The following is a 16,409-nucleotide window of genomic DNA, read 5'->3' on the forward strand; positions in this document are numbered from 1 at the left end:
ACAGCCATTACATTGGTAGATAAAGGTTGTGTGGCATCACTATATGTATGTGCATAACAGGAAGGTTTTAGCCTCTTAGTTGGTGAGTGAGTGTGCTGTGCTTTGCTTCTTAGCCAATGTGAGGGGATATCGAGTATGCATATGTCTGCTTACACCCACAGCAGCTGCTGGTTCCCCTCTGACTCCTCACCTGCATGTGACTGTGGTGACCTTGCCATTGGTGGTGGGATGTGTGCCTCTTCCCCTTGTTGGTTCTGTTAAAGCTATTTTCTCAGGATGATGTTGTGTAGCATGGCACATACAGTGAATATTTTAGTACATGTACATGGATTGTACTGCAGGGGTCCCATAGGTGTATCTAGGCAACAGAACCATAACTTCAGCAGCCCAAACACATGATCTATGATATTTCTGGTTTGAGTGTGTGCCTCATTATGGTGGTCTTCAGCAGGTGTGTGTGCATTTCTGATGGGTGTCATCAGTCACAGTTCCAGTGCACAACCTGCATTCCCCAGTAAATTACCCTGTGGGATATCCACCCTAGTGAGCACTTGATACAGCCATATATATGAGTCATGGTAACTGCTTGGGTTGCCAGCAAAGATTTTCAAGACGATTCCCTTGACATTACACATGACTTGACAGCTAATAGAGTGGAAGCTCTTTTTATTTATGTAGAGCCTTCCCTGTTCCCTGTGGTGGTGTCTTAATTTCTACATATGCGCAATCTATGGCACCCAGTACTTCAGGGTAGTGTACTACAAAGTAGAACTCCTGCATGTTTCTGTATCTGTCCTCAGGAGTATGGGGATAATATATGTGGTCACTGGCATTTTGGAACATAGCATTTAGAAACTGATGGAGAATTCTGGATGCTGATGCCTGCTACACACCCAGGATGCTCCCTGTTGGACTCTGAAAGGTACCTGCAACTAAAATTCTAAGTGCTACACATACCTTTGTCTCCACTGGTATGGGTTCCCCTCAATTTTCCCTAGCTCTGAGTTAAGAACGACAGAGGTTGCAGAGTTCCTATTGTGTGTCTCTATTCACCCTGTAGTGGTCTACAATTTCCACATCATGCAGATGTGATGTTAAATGGGGTCTGAAAACTCTTCTCCTTCTTGGCCTTGGTCTGTTAGCATCAGGAACATAGACTTCAGCCTGTTGCATATACATATGAATTAAAGCAACAACAGCCTTTAACATTGTTTCTATGTAGACTCTTTACTGTAGCTGCATTCCAATAGGTTTTGGAATTCACAGGGAAAACCAGCACTGAGTCTACATGGTTGCTTTATAGCTTGTTAAATTGTTCCTCCTTCCTGGATTGGTTAATTAGCATACAATTCAGCTGCTATAATTAGTATGCCATTTTGTTTACCTTGTTTGCGTGACTCTATACACCATGTAGAGCTGCTTATTGAATTTAAAACAGTGTGCATACAGTGCAAATGGATCATGTAGGCTTTATTGAATCTGGCTGTATATCTTTCTCACTCTAAATTCAATAATACCCCCATATCTTAGTTGGTACTAATGGCCCAAAATCAAAAGATGCTCTCACTTTAATGATACCACTCTACTAATGTATGCTCTTCTACCTCTTCAGCCAACATGTACTACTATTTATTTTCCTCTCTTGTTTCTTTCCATAACATTCTCACCTTTCTAATAATAATCGACTCCATCTCCGTGTCCTTAATTTTCCTTCCTGCACATTACTCATCTCATTCTATTTCTCTGTGCATTTTAGCAGCAGAATATTTGATTATTTTTCAAATCCATACACTATTAGAAATATAGTCAATATTTTGAAGAAGTATGTATTAGTTTGCTTGGCCTAGGCTATCCACTTCTGCAGCCATACCTCTCAACTTTACAGATTTTCACAGAATGTCCAGATTTTTGCCTCATATATTTGGTCTGTTTCTCATAAAATTTGTGGGTTTTTTTTGACAAATCACTGGGATGATGTAAGGATTAAAGTCACTGAATAATGACATGCATTTGAGGTTTAAACTTCATATCCTTCAGAAAATGCATGCTAATACAAATCATATTATTCTCGCAACTTTCTAAGTTTTTAAGAACAATATTTAAAATGTCTCCCTATTTTTGAGCCTTTATCCCCCTATTATGTCAGTATTTGTCCAGATTTCTTGTGCTAAGAGGTTGAGAGGTATGTCTGTAGCATGTATTGCTACTAGAGTACATACTGTATTCTTAATGTTTCTATAAATTTATTTTAATTGTTTTATGTTTTTTCTGTTGTGGGGATTTTCTCCCCTTGTATAAAATGACTTATCATCTAATATAAACTGTTTTATGTGTGTTTTTGTGGAACTTTTCTTCCCAACTTATTGCAACAGATTTAATCTTTTGCAGGCTTTCTCCCCTTATATATAATTACTCAGCTACTGTTAAAATGTTTTTGAATCTAATGTTTAGCTTTGCTACATGGACCTCCTCTGAAAATGGGCCATTGGCTCAGTCAGACTTTTTCATTATTAAAGGCAAATGAATAAATATAAATAAATAAATGCAATCGTTTTAAGGTAGTTAGTTTGCTAGAGGAGGGACTTTTTGTACAAAATCATTTTAGGTTATTTCTGTGTTTTTCCATAGAGGCATGCTTCTGTTTTGAATAAAACTGTTTCCTTTTGTCTCCCGTTCTCCTTACATTTAATCAGAATTTGAAACAGCATGTTTCCGTCACTGTTACTGGAAGCTAATGTTATAAATAGGACCTTTATGATAGAAAATTGCAGAACAGCTATCTTTGAGATATTCTTCTGCTGCTGCTGTCCTATAAAGGGAGGGCTAACTGCTTCATAAGAGGAGTGGTCTGCATAAGGCAGAGCAGAACAAATTAGGACCAGTCATCGTCAGAAAAGTCAGGTTGGGTTAACCTTAAATCTTATGTTGTTAATCTTCATTCATTGCTTACTGACGGGTGTCATTCCATCCTCAGAATTGAGTCAGCCATTATAACAAATTAGTGCCAGCCAAAAAACTCTCGAGTTAAGTCTTACCCATAGTCCCCCTCTCTGTATTACCTCAGATCTCGTTTGCCACATACTGAATGAAAGCGTGTCAGGCTAGCTCTCAGCTAAGTCAATTATACATTTTTATATTTTGTATATAATTAGAGCCTTTTCTCTCTTCTTTGCTAATACCTAGTTACCTACTGTTAGTCTCATACCTTTTGAGTATTTGTGTGAGGGTCTCTCTCTCTCCTTCCTTCCTTTTTACCAAGTTTGGTACTCTTTGTACCATTGCTGGTACAGGCCTTACTTTACCTCAGAAATAATTCCCAATACCATCATTGGTATTCCTCCCCCCTTTTCTTTCCTCCTTTAATCTAGTTAAAAAAAAAAACTCTTCTCTTCTTCCTATGTGATTGAGTGTGTGTTTCTGCATTTTATCTTTTGTGGCTGAATTGTATAATTTTTGTGCTGTGTTTGAGAGAAAGAGTACTACAGGGTTTAAGTGCAGTGAAGAATGTGAAAGGAAAATGCCTAATGTTGATAGCCATACATCCTGTGTTTATTGTCTCGGGGTACCACCTATCTGTAAACCCCCCCCTCATGACATTTGTAAAGCCATTAGCTCCCGCACATTGGTGGAAAGAAAAAATAAACTTATGTCCAAAGGGCTTCTTAAATCTCCATTTACGGAGGCTATTTCTGAGGTGGAGGGCTCATCCCCTCCAAAGAAAGAACACAAAAAGAAAAGCAAATCTTTACCCTTTCCTCCTTACACTACTGAGTCCAAGTCTTTGGAACCAAAGGCTAATATTTCTAAACTGGCACTGACATCCTTGCCACTGAGGCTCATACCCCCTCCATGGAGCTGGCTTCAGTTCTGATACCTCAGCAGCTGACTACAGTGCTGCTCTGAGCACCTATTCCTCAAATTCTAACTTTAACACCGACTGTGACAACATTACCAACTTCTCTTTTGGCACCAAAAATAGTCATTTCAACACCAGTCACTTCCCCCCTACCTCTACATCATGCTGGTCCTTCAACCTCTGTACTGAAAGGTGAAATAACCCTGATATTCCCCTTCAGTTGATCCATTTCTTGGTCAGCAATGTAGCCCCTTCCTACAGCAATCTAAATCCTCATCAGGGATATCCACCCACTCCTCCAGGATCCTTTTGGAAATGAATGTAGTGAGGCTTGTGGATCAACTTCTGATAGCCAGAGTTTTTCCAACACCCTCCCAATCCTCCCTCCCTCCTGGAGAGAGACTTTTTCTCCATGGACTCCTACATACTTTCCTCCTGTGACCTCCCTGGAGGTATCAAAGCCTTTGACACTGATGGCAACCGCAGTTCCAGCTTCTTTGGCTCCATCGGTAGACCTTACCATGGCTCCAGAGTCTACCCTTTGGCATTCGACTCATTCGGAGTCGGGCCATCCTAGGGATCAATACTGTTCTGTTGGCACCATGATCCCTAGTGTGGTGCCTGTTTTTCTCTTGACACCGTCTACTATGGTTCTAGTTGTTTTGACGGAACCAGGTCATCTCACAGCTCCTTCACTGGTAGTCGGTTCATCAGAGTGGGGTGTGACCCTGGTCCCGAGGTTGTCTTTCTCAGTTGCGGGCTCCCATCCCTTTTCGGGCAGACCTGCTTTCTAGGTTATGGAGAGGGTGCTTGCCTCAGCAGGACCCCAGCTGGTACATTTGGTGCGGGAGACCCATAAATACCTTTTCTCTGAGCTGCAGTTGACACAGCCCATTATGCAAGCACAGCAGGCACGGGAACCTCAAGACATCCTTCCACAAGGTACCCACTCTGCAGAGTCCTCCTCAGATGCCCCCACTGAGGAGGTAACTCACAAGACATCATGCTAGAGGAAGCATGTGGATTCCCCTGAAGAATCCCTCACTGTTGATACAGACTATGATGAAGGGGAAGGGTCCCCACAGTTTCCCCCTGAGGATGTCTCCTTTGGAGACACACTGGAGATCCTGAAGCACTGGGGGACTGGAAGTCCACCATCCCTTCCTCAGAGGAGTCAGTATTCTTGCAGGCTTTCCATGCCTGGCCCTCTACTCCCAGGGTAATCCCTCCTGCAGCTGACCTGGTTCAGCTCATACTGTAGTGTGCCTGGAACAATCTGGATTCCATTGAACCTATCCCCCAGAGACCAGAAAAAAATCTTTCTCTCCAGAGGACAGTCCACACTGGTCCAAGGTCCTGCCAGTAGATGCTATGGTTGTGATGGTGGCTAATAAGAAAGAGCTAGGTGAGGAGAGCTCTACTGTCCATCCCCCTAACAGGGAGTCTGGGATGATAGATTTGGGAAGCCTGTGTACTCTTCAGCGGCCTTCTCCATTCAGTCCCTGAACTATCTGTCACACTTCACCCGACTTCAGAGAGATCTAATCTCAGAACTTCTCATTCTACTGAAGGGACGGCTACAGCAGAAAGTGCAGGCATTGTCAAAAGATGTCACGCCTGGATACACTTATGTGATTTTTTCAAATCCCTTTAAGTCTTCCTTCCTGAATGCCCCAGTAGAGTACTCATCCTTTTTGGCACTGAGGTAAAAGACACTTTATCCAGGTGTGAAAAGAATGGTAAAACCTTGTCTGCAGTAGGCATATGTTTTTCCACCCCCCAACTATCTTATTCTAGGAATTTAGAGGAGGGGAAAAATGTGGTACAAGAAATCCAAGGGTTCTTTCCATGACACACATGGTGAGTTTTTCCCGAGGGAAGAGGGGAGAACTTAACCAGAAGATGCCCCTTCTGAGGCAAAGGGGGTCTGCGTAATCAGGGATCTAGGGATTCCTTCTCTGGACTACCTTATCAGTGCTCCTGAAGAGCGGCCCAATTGCTTACCTCTGGAAGCAGTTGGGAGATGATTTTCTCTGCATCACCTTGCCTGGCAAACAGTAACCTCAGATCATTGGGTGCAGACGATAATTGCCAGAGGTTACCACATCCCTTTTGACCTTTACTCAAGTCAGCTAATGCATATTCCCAATGTTCCACCCAGTCAAAGGGAAGTAGCAGCTCAAGAAGTCTGAAAACTGCTTCAAAAAAGGGCCATCCAAACAGTCCCACCAGACCAGATAGGATCTGGATTCTTCTTAAGGTTCTTTTTAGTGCCAAAAAAGACAGGGGACTGGAGATCAGTTCTGGACCTCAGCATCCTAAACAAATCTGTCAAACAAATGAAATTCTGGATGGTCACGGTTCAGTCTATACTTCCTTTTCTGGAAAAAAAGATGATTGGATGTGCTCGATAGATCTTCAGGACGTATATTACCACATAAAAAATGGACAAATGCTCCAGAAGATTCCTCTGCTTCTGGTTGGGAACCAATTACTACAAATTCCGAGTGTTTCCCTTTGGTATCTCTACTGCCCCAGAGTGTTCAAATGCATGGCAGTGGTAACAGCTTACTTGAGACTGCAAGGATTCCGGGTGTTTCCATACTTAGACAATTGGCTCCTCATCATCCCAACCAAGCATCCTCTGGTCTCAGCCACTCATTGCACCCTACAACTACTGGAACACTTAGGGATAACAGTAAACAAGGACAAATGCAACTTGACTCCTTTTCAAAGACTGGAGTTCATAGGAGCCAATTTCGACTCTCAGTCATGTCTAGTCTCCCTCCCACTCCACAGACTGTAAAGACTCTGATTGCACCTCCAGGTGATACTCTGTCAGGACAAAGCTCCGGCTTGGGCAATCCTCCAACTATTAGGGTCAATGGCAGCATCAATAACAATAGTTCCACTAGCAAAACTACACATGAGACTACTACAGTGGCTTTTCATAGGTTCATAGATTAGTACTAGGCTAACTGCCCTTGCATGCCATTTTAAGCCTAGCCAATTATCCCTTGTGAGACTCCAACCCTGCACCTTCTGTTTGTAAGGTAAACACCTTAATCATTAGGCCACCCTCACAACTAATGGAATGTTCTCTGCCTTTTTAATTTCTCCTAATCTTTTGGGTTTCTAATACCATAACGGGAATGGACCCCATTCCCAAATCAAAGTACGATTAACGTTCATGAAATTAGTATTGTTTCACTCTTTGATGTCAGCCAAAAGTGCTCTTTGCAGAACCCCCAATGTGCCTAGTAATGACTCCTTCTGCAATTCGTACAGTGTTACATGGACCATTTTGACTCACCCTATGTCCTTTCAAATCAAGATAACAAACCGGTGCAAACAAGATTTAATTTTTTGGATGAAGGCAGAGGACCACCTATCGAGACGCTCTTTCTCCCCCCCTCAGCCCAGAACCATAGTGACCACAAATGCCTCCTTGATTGGGTGGTGGTCATTTCCAGGGAAGGAGAATCCAAGGCACTTGGTCACTCTTGGAGGCCAACCTGCTTATCAATGTCCTAGAACTGAGGGCAGTGCTTCTAACTTTGCAAGCATTTCAACCTGTTCTCCCTTCAGTAATGATTGCCATCTAATCTGACAACATGTCAGCAGTAGGCTGGTACATTAGCAAACAAGGGGGAACCACGCCCTACCATTGTGTCGAGAGGCCATGAGAATTTGGCAATGGGCGATTGCTTCCAACCGCTTTCTGATAGCAATGCACATTCCTGGGGATTCCACCATACTTGCAGACAAATTGAGCAAATGCATTCTCCTACCTCACGAGTGGTCCCTCAATCCTGTCATAGCTGCAGAAATCTTCAGTTGCTGGGGCCAGCCTTACTGCAATCTGATTGTGTCCCATGCAAATCACAAATGCAGCAGGTACTTTGCCCTAATTCCCCCACAGGGGTATCCCTGAGGGATGCTCTAGTGCATGATTGGCCCACGAGACTTCTTTATGCATACCCTCCCCTTCCTCTGATCCCACAATTTTTGAAGAAAGCTTTTTGGTTGTAAAGCAAAGTAATCCTCATTGCACCCTACTGGCCTTGACAAATTTGGTTTCCCTTTCTTTGGCATCACCTAGTACATCAACTATGGATTCTGGATCTAACTCCAGAATTGCTGTCGCATCCACAGGGGTTGATTCATCCAAACTTATCGAGCCTCAGGCTTACTGCTTGGCTCCACCACTTCCAGTAATTGCCAGGCAAATCAATCTGCTCTCCTCTGTATGCTACATTCTTCTGGCTTCCCATAAACCATCCACAAGGAAACTTTATCTAAGAAAGTGGAAAAGATTCATATTTTAGTCTCATAAAATGGAGTTGATCCTTTTTTGGCCCCACTTTCTATGGTGCTAGATTACTTATCTAACGTCCTCCACTCAGGAGCTGCAGCATCAACTATATGAGTAAATTTGGTGGCAATCTCCAGTTTTCATAATGGTTACGAGGACTCTTCCTTGATTTCACAACACCTCTGTAAAACATTTTTGAAAGGATTTACACATATTAGGCCCCCTTCAAACCACCAATCAAGCCCTGGAATTTAACTTTAGTTCTACAATCCTTGACTCATCCTCCGTTTGAATCTGCTGCGAACTGCAATCTGAAATTCTTATCCGGGAAGACTTTGTTGTTGGTGGCCATTACCTCAGCAAGAAAAATTTCTGAGTTAAAAACTTTGTGCATAAAATGTCCTTACATAGTGTTCCATAAGGACAGAGTATCACTCCGGAATAACCCCTCCTTTTTACCCAAAGTTATTTCAGACTTGACTGTTAATCAAACCATAAATCTACCAGTATTCTTTCTAATTTTTTTACCAGAGGAGAATATGTACTACATTTGCTTGACATACATAGACAATTGCATTTTATCTCGACAGAACTGTTATTATCAAAATCTGACCAGTTATTCATATCATTCTCAGGAACAAGATTGGGGAGACCTGTTTCCAAAGTTACCTTGTCTAAATGGTTGAGAAACTGCATTTGCTTCATTTATAAACAGAACTCTTCCTCATCACCATCTAAAGTCAAAGCGCATTCCACAAGATCAGTTGCAATGTCTGTTGCTTTCCATGCAAGAGCTTTGATGGGTGATATTTGTGCAGCAGTGACATGGTCTACACCTCATGCTTTTATCACTCATTTCAAATTGGATATGGTCTCCAGGGGAGAGCTTCCTTTGGTTCAATGGTACTCAAGAATATTCTTCCATAAGGCCTCCTAGGAAACAAAGTAGTTAGGGACTCTATCCCATCAATAAGGAATGAATGAAGAATAACGACATCAGATAAAGAAGCTATGTTCTTCTGTGTTGTTGATCTTCATTCATTACAACCCACCCACCATCGCCCTCTGAATGACTCCTGGAGGTTTGCATATTGTCCTAGCCTATGATAGGGAAGTTGCACAGATAAAGCCTCTGCTTTCTTTTTTCCTTATGGGCAATCTGAGGTAATAAAGAGAGGTGCACCATGGGTAAGACTTAGCTCGAGAGTTTTTATAGCCAACTCGGTTCCGAGGATGGAACCAACACCCATCAATGATGAATGAATGAATATCAACAACACAGATGGAATGTTATGATAAGAAGATAACTTCTTTTTCTTCTGACTGTTTTAAAGAAAAAAGCCCCCAAGAACTTTGTGAATTGTCCCATGCACGTTTGCAATGTACTAAATATTCTATTAGCTGCCTGCACCTGTGTTTTCAATTTTGTAGAACTAAGTTTAAAATTCTAACTAAAAATTCCTTTTTCTTATTTTTAGATTCTTCTTGCCAGTCATTAAAAGATGACCAACAAGAGGTAGGGACTTTGTTTCCTTTCTGTGTAAGCCTCTTTTTAAGATTTCATAAAATAGCATTAATAAATGTTCCACTGTCAGGGAACTGTAGTGCAGCAGCAGCTTTAGTGATCCCAAAACATCTCACCAAATAATTAGAACCATCTTTTCTATATTTATGAAACAAATGATAGCTGAAGTTTGAGGTGTTGGCTCTTTTAGTATTCTTACATTTGTACACATTGTGAGCCTGACACAATGGAAAAGTTGCGTGATCTCATACAATAAAATTCACTCTCTTACAACAATAATGAAACTCGCTCTCATACAATGAAACTCTCTTGCATGCCATTATATAATGAAGCCCACTTTCATACAAAATTCACTCTTATACAATAATTACAATACCACTGAAAAATCATGTAACAAAAGCATAACAGTCAGACATTTCACGCTCTGCTGAAGGTGAAATGTATAGCTGTGAAATGACACACCAGAAATGCATCAGACATAAAACCTGTCAAAAATGGACCGAGAGGTCATTTCTGCTGCAGCAACTCATAGACAGACTGAAATCTGAGACTTCCCAGAATCAACTGTTGTGGTACTTCGTAAATACAAAATAACTTAATTTCAGTGCAGTTCAGTAGAGTAGAATGAGCAAATTTATTGTAAAAGAACAAGCATACATGTGAGACTAAGCAATCATGGTCTTGTCTCCCCAAACAGAGAAACTGCAGCAATTTTTATACTGTAAAAGCTTATGAGCAAACATTTTATCTATCAGTCAACTGAACAATTAAAACTAAACACCTCTGTATTGTTTTGCTTACTAAGAATCTACAGAGCCCTTATCTGTGCCTTTTCTTATTAAGTACAAGTTCTGATGTCTTACATTGGCACTTAGAAAATATGAAGATCCTGGAAGAAAACTCAAGACAGACGTAGGCTGTCAAGAGCCATCTTGAAACAAAATGGCACTTTGTTTCCTTTATGTGTAAGCCTATTTTTAAGAAAGAAAGAGTATCATACAAAACATTGAGCATTTTCTCTTCTTACACTTCTCCATTTTCAATGTCAACTGAGAGAGGGATGCTGAGACCTGAAATGACATTAGTAGGAACAAGAAAAAATAAATGTCCATACCCTGGCATAATAAAACACACCAAAAAGCAAGAGAATGATGGCTGGGAATGATTACTGCAGCAGCGATCATTCAAACATTTACTGTTAACATAACTATATTATGCTCTTCATACTGATCACTTTTACTGTACTCTGAACTGTAAACTTACAACTGGGAGGTGGAAGGAGAAGGGTCCAGGAGTCCCATAGTGAATGGTCCTAGCAAATAATGGCCTAAAATTGGAGTACGAATCTAGCCTGCAGTGCTTGTATATATAAAGGGCTGAGTTGCTGTTTCTAGAATATTTCTAGAGTTTAACTCATTCCAAAAAAACGTAGATGGAGCCTAAGCCCAGGTAGAATATGCCTTGCCCCTGCCTGGAATAGATTTGTTGTACTGCCAATAACAAAATGTAATAGCCAAGACAACTACTTGGAAATAGGCTGCTTACACAGGTTGTCATTTCTTTTTACCTTCACAAGAAATGAAGAACTAATTGGAAGTTTTTGCAAGATGAAGTAGCCTTTATTCCCCATTTCTGAGTTCAAGAAAGAACTCAGGGAGATGGATAGTTTGACTTAAACTAAACTTGGATATCACTTTAGGTGTAAAGATTTAGTTCTCAAGGAAATCCTGCCTCTGTGGAAATGATATAAGGTTGACCTACCTTCAGAGTGTGCAATGCAGATACGCTTCTTGCAAACTGTTTCTAGTTTAAGATCCTCAAATCATCCAGATAGGCTTGTTCAAACAGAACAAGAGTTAGCATCTGTAACACAAAATTTATATCCCAAGGTGAAGCCACCAGTTTTCTTGAAGACCACTTCTACAAAACCCCTGTCAAGAATGTTTTGGTATGAATGAGGAGGATCTATAGTCAGACATGTTAAATCGACTAATTAATGAACCTTGATCGAGAACTAAAGGTTATAGGACAGTACCTCACACAAATATTGTAAAACCAGAGAAACACTATCCCTAAATGGGTGCTGGTTATGTTGTTGGCACCAACTAGAAAACCTTTTCTATTTGCTAATATATGATTTTCTAGTAGCAGACTGTCTTGCTAATATTAGTACCCGCTGCACACCCTCAGTAAACTGGTGCCTAATAGGTAGTAACACCCTATCATCCAAGCAGTCAGTCAATGTTGTTTGTGGTCAGGATGTCTAAAACATACCTGTTCTTGTGTCAGTAATGCCAATCTGTTAGGAGGATTGTGTTATTTGCCCATGGTCAATTCAAAAGAAGAGAAACCCCTTGTTGCCTGGTTCAGAAGGAAGTCACCACAATGATCTTGAGGGATTCCTTCTGATTCTTGTGAAGTACCCTGAATATCAGTGGAAAGGGTAAAAAAACACTTAGGAACATTTCTGTCCAAGTAAAAGAAAAGGCATCTGTTTTCCAGTCCTTGGATGTTGTCGAGCAGAATTTTGAAGGCTAACTGTTCATCAAGGAGGCAAAAGGTCTACTTGAGGAACTGCCTATAGCAGGATAAAATCTTGGAAGACCCTAATCTAGTTTTCATTTATGAGGTTCTGCCTTTGTTCTATTCAGCTTGTCTACCACACAGTTTTGCTGTGACAAATGTAGGAAGCCTACAGAGGAAGACTGACCTTTAAAGCTATATCCCACTCTAGCCTGGCTACTCTATATAAGGGGTAAGACCTGCCCTTTCCCCTTCCTTGTTTAAGTATCGTATCACTGTGGTATTGTCCATAACAACTTGAAGTGATCCTGGGAACAAAAGGTGATTCAAAGAGTTTAAGGGATTAATAATAGCAAGTATCTGTTTTACATTTATGTGCTTGTATCTGTCTTGTCCCAAATACCTTGCACTCCCCCTCCCCCTTGACACTGCTTCCTATGCAAATTTTGAGGCATCTGTGGTAACTGACTGCTCAAGAACAGGATGGGAGAAGGGGCAACCTGAATTGTGGAATATTTAATATTTCCAGCAAGTGATTTATTTTCTCTTCTCACAAACACTAGAACTAAAATATGAAAAAATAATGGGTATTGATGCTGGTAACGAAGACATTTCAGATACCACTATATCTTTCTCATGTGGAGTCTTGTGAGATTTACCATGAGAATCATAGTTGCCACAAGACCCAGAATCCTGAGGTATTAGTGTCTGAGGTCTGAGTGGAAACCCCTAGAATAGAACTAAATATAGGTTTACTTTTTTCCTGTGGAAGAAAAACTCTGTACTGAGGTGTCACACAATCCTGTGTGATGGAGCAAAAAAACTTTTGAATGTTTTCTTGGAAACCCAGCCTGCTTCCAAGATATCTCACCCAAACAAGAGATTATTGACACTTTTAAACGACTCTGCAAAGATAAGCAAGGCATTTAAATATGGAAAATGTGGATACACTGTAGCCTGCACTTAGCCATAAGTGAACACTTTTGGAGTAATGAATAGCCCAAAGGGTAAGTCAGAGAATCGACAGTTTGATACAGAAATATAAAACCTTATGAAACATCTGAAGTCTGGATGGCTAGGAATGTAATGATAAGCATCTTTTAAATCTGAGGTTACAAAAAAAAATCAAATGAGGAAGATGAGGTAAAAGATTTTGTAATGAAAGCATTTTGAACTTATGCACTGTCACAAATTAGTTTAGGAAAGAAAAGTCCAGAACTGGACTCCAGGCATTTTCTTCCCTTGGCACCAGAAACACTCTTCAATAAAAACCACTTCCCCACTGGGAAGGAGGAAATGTTTCTACTATCTGCTGAGAAAGCATGTGTTGTAGGACAGGAGGGAACAGAGGGTTTTGGTCTAGTGGATGTGGAATAATTTCTTGGAAAGTAGGGATTTCTTCCTACTGCCATCCAAACCCTTTCTAAATCAGTCTCAAAATGCATTTGTCTGAAGCAATCTGTTGCATAAGAGAAACATGAAGATTCAGGCTTTCTTGAAGTGATAAAAGACTGACAGAGTGTGTGGGTGGATGATGGGTGGGGGGCAAGGTCCGTTACATAGTCATTCTGACTTACTTGACTGTCCTTTGTTTTGGGGCCTTCCTGCTTTATTCTTGGAACCACTCTGACATTGTTTTTAAATGTCTGCTTTACCAGCATTTTGCTGAGACTGTTTGTTTTACTTTTTTGGTAAAAATTGGAAAAGGGTGCAGAAAAAAACTTTGGAAAACATAGAGAAGGAGGGGTGTAAATTTCCTGTATCAGCTTATACCTCTCATCACATATCAAAAACTAAATCTCTGTCCAAAGGTGAACTTAAAATCTCATTATTTACATACTCAGGGAAGTTTTGAGAATGCAGCCAGGCAAACCTGCTCAACATAGTACCAATGGCAACCACTCAGAATGTAGTATTTACAGAGTCATGAACACCACTTTAAACAAGATAATGATTGATGATAACCTGCAATTTGATTTGCTTGTGCAACAGGGTATTAAAAACAATTATTAATGTATGGAACAGAATAAACTAACTCACACAAAATTTTTTCCCCCACTGGAATGAACTGCAGATTAAACATTCCTCATATGTTCACAATTTGTCAAAATAAACTTTAACATATGAACTTGATAATTCAAGACTATAAAAATAAAGTTGTAGAAGTATATACTTTTTCTCCAAACTCATCAAATGTTTTACCATCCTTTTCAGAAGAAGAAGGATTAGAGTTAACAAATTGCTTGGCAGCAGCTGAACAGACTAAAGCTACAATAGCCGGATCAAGTCTGGGATGAGTGTATAGACATTTGAGAGACTGATAAACTTTGTACATTAGGTGCAGCAAGATGAGTAAAGCCAAAAGCTGAGAGAAGCACATTCCCCAGTGCTGGCAGCAGCGGGGTAATAAGAGAAGGTTCTGGAAATTCCAATTGTAACATTTCATAGTATTTTCTGAGGAACTGAAATATCAGAATTTTTAGTGTTCTTCCTCTGAAAACACAGGGACATTCTGGAAATAGTCTCAGATAAAAAAGATCTTTGACAGGGAGATTCAGATAGCATACTCTACTCTTGAGTCTGAATCAGAATTCTGCAAGAAAAAAAACTGTATCTGTCCCATTCCTGTCCAGATTCAATTTCTTGAATCTCTTCAGCAAAAAAGAAATCCCTTTTTCTCTTAGTAAAAAACACCTGATAATAACAGTTGATTCCCTGTACAACACAAGCTATATCAAACTCCTATCACATTGCATAAAAGTTCTGGAGAGGATTATTGCTAAATGAATATGCAGAATAGTAGAAAGTAAGATGGCAGATGAGCACTTTGGATTCAGCTCAGGATGCAGCACAACTGGCCCGATGTTTGCAGTGAAACAGATAACTGAGAAGAAGCTAGAGATGAGGAAATAGTTTTACTGGACATTCCTAGACTTGGAGGAAGCATATGACAAGGTCCCAGTGAAGCTGATTTGGACTGTCCTGTGGTGGTTCAAAGTCCCAGAATCACTGGCAGAACTGGTGCAAGCTATGCACAAGTACCCAGTGACTCAAGCACGAAAATTGTTTGATCTCACAGAGGGCTTCTCAGTGGCAGTGGATGTGCACCAGGGTTTAGTTCTGACCTCACTTCTGTTCATACTGGTGATAAACTACATTAGCAAACAGGTTGGGGAGACAGAGCAACAAAGTTTCTATATGTAGACAATGTGGCATTACAGGCAGACTCTCAGCAAGAACTTTAGCAAAGGATAGGGGAATAGAATGCAAAACTGAAGGCTCATGGGATGAAACTGATAAGATAAGATACAGTTAAGAGAGTTGTAATGGCAGCAAATGGTAAAGTTCAGAAGAAGCTGAGAATTAAGATAGAAGGGAAATAGTGGAACAGGTTAACAGCTTCAAGTATTTGAGAGAGGTGGCTTAGGAAAAGGGAACTCTGAATAAGGAGGTCAAAGCTAGAATCAGAAGAGCTGCAGCCAACTGGCACACAGTGTCAGGTATAGTACATGACAGAAGAATGCCAAAGAGGCTGAAAAGTACAGTGTACAAAACATTGGTGTGACCAGTACTACTGTATGGTATGGAAACCTGGGCAGTAAAGGCAATGCAGATGCGGAAGCTAGGGGTGATAGAAATAAAGTAAGTGTGACAGGAGGTAAGGTGCACACTGTGGAACAGATGAAGAATGAGAAGATAAGAGCAGAAGCCATAGTCGCTCCAATTGCAGAAAAGGTCAAAGACAAAAGTTTACAGTGGTTTGGGTACATGTGCAGAAAAGCAGAAGACAATCTAGTGAAGAAGATTTGGGACAGAGAGGAAGAAGGCAAGAGGAAACAAGGGCATACAGCCAGAGAGTGGCACTGAATAGAAAGAGATAGTGTGAGTTGATAATTAACCCCAATCGCTGTAGAAAATGTAAAAAAATGGGGTTGACGATAATGAATTACCTGACAAGATCCTGAGACAAACTTAATAAATTAGTCCTGTCCCATGAAACTGTTTAGCTTACTGTTTCTTTTTCACAGGAAATGTAAGATAATTAAGACTTTTAATGGCAGTAACAGCTTCCACAGGTATGGGTACAGCATTCTGATTTAGAAGGAGCACCTTCCTTGCCCCTTATCCCAAGACAGAAAAAAGTGTTTTTTCTTGCCTGCTATGTGGACTCAACAGCCTCAGAGAACATA

The sequence above is a fragment of the Protopterus annectens genome, chromosome 3.part0 (assembly GCF_019279795.1).
Source record: "Protopterus annectens isolate FY-2018-M chromosome 3.part0, PAN1.0, whole genome shotgun sequence".
NCBI lineage: Eukaryota > Metazoa > Chordata > Ceratodontiformes > Protopteridae > Protopterus > Protopterus annectens.